The sequence below is a fragment of the Mastigoproctus giganteus genome, chromosome 11, assembly GCF_048544385.1.
Source record: "Mastigoproctus giganteus isolate SK-2022 chromosome 11, ASM4854438v1, whole genome shotgun sequence".
In the NCBI taxonomy this organism is placed as follows: domain Eukaryota; kingdom Metazoa; phylum Arthropoda; class Arachnida; order Uropygi; family Thelyphonidae; genus Mastigoproctus; species Mastigoproctus giganteus.
The window spans coordinates 9,421,634-9,427,633 of record NC_143585.1 but is presented as its reverse complement, the minus strand read 5'-3'; positions in this window follow the sequence as shown (position 1 = coordinate 9,427,633).

Below are 6,000 nucleotides of genomic sequence, written 5' to 3'. Positions count from 1 at the left end.
TCGTAGTGATGAGGTTGTTCTGTTCATGCTAAGTGTTTACCAAGTTTCTTCGTTGTCGTTGGGTTCTGGGCCTTGTGAACAAGTCTTGGGCAAATGTTGTGAATGGTTTATAGTTCTGTTCGTCATCAAGTAGGAAGTGTTCCTGATTCCTGGGATTGTACTGGAGCTGAGTGATGAGAAGGGCTCAGAGATCTACGTACAGATGGCAGTCGAACATCAGGTGGCCCCAGGTTTCTTGGGAGCCACATGAACATAGGGAGTTGTTTTCGATGCTTAGCATGGTGAGGTTGCTGCAGATGGCACCATGTCCAGTTATAAGATAGGTAGTTTGTAGTCCTGGGGAAATACTCTGTCGATGCACCGTTTAAATGTTCGAGTTATTTCTCCTTTGATGGAGGTTGTCCACCTTTCCTGCCAAATTTGTTCTAAGTAGATCAGAAGTCTTCTTTTCTCGCTGGGTCTGTTGCTTAATGGATCTGTTGTATGGTCGATATAGGTAGCGGGTTTGTCCCTACTGAGTTGGTAGAGCATTCCAACACTAGTGACCTCCAGGTCAAGAGGTAGCACCCCATCCAGTACCTGCAGTGCGTGGGTGCTAACCGTGTTAGTATTAGTAACGGCCTCATGGTGCAAGAAAGCCTATGGCTTACGCTGCACCAGCCAAAAAAAAAAAAAAAAAAAAAAAATCCCAACAAAACAATGATAAAAACAAAAAATAAATAAATAAATAAAATAAATAACTAAATAATAATAATTAATAAATAAATAATAATAATTAATAAATAAATAAAAATAAAATAAAATATAAATAAAAAGGAAATTAAACCTATCATCCTATGCGCTTCCCTTATCCGAAAGTACTGTCCAGATGACCTTTGAATTTCCCCAAACTGTCGGCCTCTACCACCGATGAAGGCAACTTATTCCAGTAATTTATAACTCGCTGGCTAAAATAAAACTTCCTGCAGTCCAATCTAAACATTTCCCCAGGTAACTTGAATTTATGTCCCCAAGTTCTAGCATCATTTATATTCTTGAAAATTTTGTCCTCATTCATTTTACTGATGCCTCTCAGAGCCTTAAACACCTCAGTCAAATCTCCTCTAAGGTGTCTAGTTTCCAAACTCTGCGACCCACATATTTGAGATCTTTCTTCATAAGGACGCGATTTTGCCGATCTCACCAGGCGAGTTACCCTTCTTTGCACCCTGTCAAGAAGCTCGATGTCTTTCTTTAGGTGCGGTCTCCATACTTGAACACAGTATTCCAAGTGTGGTCTAACATAAGCCTTATATAACGGGATTATCACGTCCCTACCTCTACTTGCAAAAGTTCGATAGATCATCGATAGGACACCATGGGCCTTCCTTGGAACCTGTTTACAATGCTTAGAGAATTTCATGTCTGACCGTATCGTAACACCCAAGTTCCTTTCTTCCAGTACTGGGTTTAGTTGAACTCCACCAAGTGAATAAGTTTTTTTGGGATTACTGTTTCCCAGGTGTAATACCTTACACTTTGTAGGATTAAAGCATAGCTTCCATTTTTCTGACCATTCCTGAAGTCTATCTAGGTCTCTCTGAAGAAGCTCAGCTTGACAGTGATCATTAACTACTCTACCAATTTTAACATCATCTGCAAATTTAGACATCACGCCCTCTATCCCTTCATCAATGTCGTTTATGAAAATTAAAAACAACAGTGGTCCTAATACTGATCCTTGGGGAACCCCACTTCTTACATCAACCCAATCTGAGGAATAGCCATTTATCACAACCCTCTGCCTCCTGCCCTGAAGCCATCCTTCTATCCATCTAAGGATTTTCCCAGTGATTCCAACCTGTTCCAGCTTATAAAGCAACCGCTGATGTGGGACTGAGTCAAAAGCTTTGCTGAAATCTAAATAAACAATGTCGAAATTATTCCCTAAATCCAGCTCGTGAGTGACCCTTTCGAAATAGCGAACCAGATTTCTTAAACATGATTTTCCCTTTACAAAACCATGCTGAGTATCCTTGAGAATTTCAATTCGATCCAAATGATCCTGAATTCCACCCTTGATAATTGTCTCCATGATTTTCCCTACTACTGAAGTCAGACTGACAGGTTGATAATTTCCAACTTCACTTTCAGTGCCACCCTTATGTATGGGAGATACATTTGCACTTTTCCAATCCAAGGGAATCTCCCTAGAGTCTAGTGATGCTCGCATAATTAGCCTCAATGGTTCAATGCATTCGCATGCCGCCTCTCTTAAGATTAAAGGGTATATTCCATCAACTCCAGGAGCCTTACTGGTCTGTAGGGTCGAAAGTTTTTTCATTAAATAATCTTGCGAAATTTCAGTATCATTAATTACATATTTTTTAACTTCGCTCCCACAATTTCCCATTGCCACAAAGATCTATAGGCACTATGCCATTGACAATTACACAGGGGCACCTGTCCCCTGTGACTTTTTAAACCCACTCTTTCCTATACTTCGCCCAATTAGGGTGGATTTATTCTCCACTGTCAACCCACCCAAATTCATTCCCCCTCAAATCCTCTATTCTTCTATGCCCCCCTCTCTCTCTCCCTTTTTTTTTTTTTTTTTTTAATCTATTACTTTTTTACTTATTTTTATTCATTTATTTTTATTTTATATAATTTTTTTTTATTATTATATATATATATATTTTTTTTTTGGTCTCCGTCAGGAAGCTCAGGCAACCCTGGCGGAGGCCAGCCAGAGTATAATGGGCAGCCTGGCTCACTTGCCAGTGGTGGTGGCGGGCAACGTGTGGTTCAATTAGGGGCCTTGCGGCTAAGCAGCCAGAGACAGAACAACAGACCACAGCACAACTCTGTCACAAACCAGACACCACACTTTTTCTGGCTTTTACAGAGATTCTGTAAATTCTTCACAGAGTACTATGGTGCAGATGTGGGAAACTAGGCGCCATCCACAAAACACTATACCACAAAAGACTTTTCATTTGTAAATATCGATGCAAAATAACTGTTGAGTTCATCTGCAACGGCAGCTGGTGTATTTATTACTATCCCATTTCCCTTACGTAAAGGTCCGATCTGGTTTGTCCTGCCCTTCTTGGCATTTATATATGTGAAGAATTCTTTATCCCCCCTTCTTTGCTCTGTTTGCTAGTGATTTCTCATAAACTGCCTTTGCCTGTCGAACCTTTTCTGTGGCTCTATTACACATCACCTTTTAGCTGTTATAGGCTTCAGTACTTTTTATTGCTCTGTAACCTTTCCATGCCACCTTTTTCTGCTCAAGTAATGCGGCAACTTCACTATTCATCCAACTTGAAACCCTCCTCGTGGAGTATTTTTTTAATGGTATATACGCATTCAAGGCATCTGTGATTAATGTTTGACAAGCGTACCACAGTTCAAATGTATTCATTTTCTGCACGATATCTACCCAGTTAACAGAGGCCATGTAGTACCTTAAGGCATCGTAATTTCCTTTTCTGAAATTAAAACCCATTCCTTTGCCTTTTACTTCTGCTACCTCTCTCGTCATCATCCACCGTAGAACTCCATGATCACTTTCTGCTACTCGTTCCTCTACTGTCAGCCCTGTTATGTCATCTGATTCATGTGTGATGATGAGGTCTAGGATATTCTTTTCTCTAGTACTTTCCCTGACATGTTGATACAAATAACAGTCATCTAGTTGATTTAAAAATTTTGTTCCCTATGTCGAGTTTCCTTCCCATTTACTCCAATCAATTAGAGGCAAATTGCAATCACCCATAACAAGACATTGACGCTTACTTGCCCATTCCATTTGCATGTAGAGGCTTCACAATCACCTGGTCTGTAGATTACTGCTACTAGCATTATACCTTTGTTTCCAGCTATCTCACACCATATAGATTCTATACTAGCATATGAAACATCTGAATCCGGGAAAGCTATCGTCGCACTCAGGCTGCTTCTGATAAGAAGCATTACCCCATCACCCCTTCTATCTACCCTATCCTTCCTAAATACATTATGCAAGCCGTACTTGAACTCATCATCCCCAATTCCCGAGTGGCACCACGTCTCTGTAAGCCCTATTATGTCCGCGTTACTTGTTTTAACCAGCAGTTCGAATTCGCCCATTTTATTGACGACACTTCTAACGTTACTGTATAAACAATTAAGATCTACTCTTCTTGTATATTTAACAACCCTAACACAACCCTTGATATTAGCTACCCGCTCAAGTGAAACCTTTCTGCCCCCAGAACATCTTGATAATACGTCCAGTTTGGGTAACAGATAAGAACTCTTAAGGTACGTGGAAGAGTTACATTGACCAATATTATCAGATAAACGTGTCAGTGTTACCCACATCCCCCCTAACTAGCAGTTTCTCTGAACCTTTAAGGTATCCTCAATAATACTGGCAAAAACCTTTGCACCACCTTTGTTTAAGTGTATCCCGTCTCTACAAAACAAATTCCTTCTACCTACAAGTGTGGGCCATGCTGATAGAAATTTACCCCCTAAAGCCTTGCAGATTCCTTCAAGTCTTGAGTTAATCCACAAGGCTCTTAACATATAATCCGTCCTATCGTGTCTCGGCAGAATTGCAGACACATAGACATTATGGCCTAGCTCGCGACATTTACTCTGCATGGTCCTGTATTTTTCCAACAAATCGTCAGATCGTGTACGTTTAATATCATTTGTCCCCACATGAATAATAATATTTTCTTTACCCCCTTCAAAATCTGACAATCTGTTGGTGACATCATCAATAGTTGCTCCCGGCAGACATACCCTGGTTCTACTCCACCTGTCCTTATAACAAAAAATATTCCCCGTTTCCCTGACAATGGAGTCTCCTAATAAAACAATGTCCTTTTTAACCAGAGTAGTTTGCACTTGGTTTTTCTGTTTTGAGACTCGAATCGCGTGTGCATCACTTGGTAGATTGCTGGAGTTTTGAGTCCCTGACGAGCTCCCAGATGCATTATTTTCGAGGGCAAGCACTCGTTTTTTCAGGGACTCAAATTGTTCCATCAGTGCACCAAATTGTAATTTAAGATCGGTGCACTCCTTACATCGATCATAAAGAAAAGAATCCCCAGATGAGGTAGGATTAGTCACCAGGTCGACCCTGGAAAACATACCACAGGTTCCACAACGGATTAAATCATGACTCCCCGTAAATCGCCATCTGCTATTTCCGTGTGAGTCACGATACCCTGTGACGTTTTAAGGCAGATCTCGTAACTACCATTATATAATTAAATAAATATCAATGAAAGTAACTTTAAAAAATTCTATCTATAATATTATTAAAATCAAACAGTTACAGGAAAACCTATAACAAAATAATCCAACAATATCAAAATAAATCAAATATTTAAAAGCACTATCCAAAGGTAAACCACTTAACTGAGGAGCCCTGTCTAAGCGCCTCCGCTCACCTCGAATGCCAGCGTATTATGCCCAACGTGTTACACGCCCTGGGCATGTAAAGAAGAATTGGCCTGTGAATGAACTCCAATTTTCTCTTATCAACTACGGTGGTGGCCTTGTCAAGTCACGCCAAGAAGCGTAATTGATTGCGGGAATGAATATGGCTTTATAGAAGAGAGCCAGTGTGCGTTTTTTCAACCCCCAGTCTCGGAGGATCACCCTGGCCACCATTGCCATGTAGGTCCTGATCTTTCTTTGTACAGTATATAGTTCAAGTGTGAGAGGAAGGATAGGTTCTTATCTATTATTATTCGTAGGTGTTTTAGTTCAGTGACAAGTTTGACTGTAATGGCATGGATCTTGATCTGTTGTGGTCGTTGGCTCCAGAGAGCCTTTTAGCAAGATGCATTGAGATTTTGTGGGTGATATTGTGAGGTGGTGGAGTTGTAGTCCATAAGGGTGGTGAGGACGCGACTTCCACAGGTTTCAAGCTGAGCCCTAGAGTCAGCGGCCAATATTAGTGACAGATCATCTGCTTAGGCCTGAGTGCGGAACACCCCAAGGTCCATACCGAGG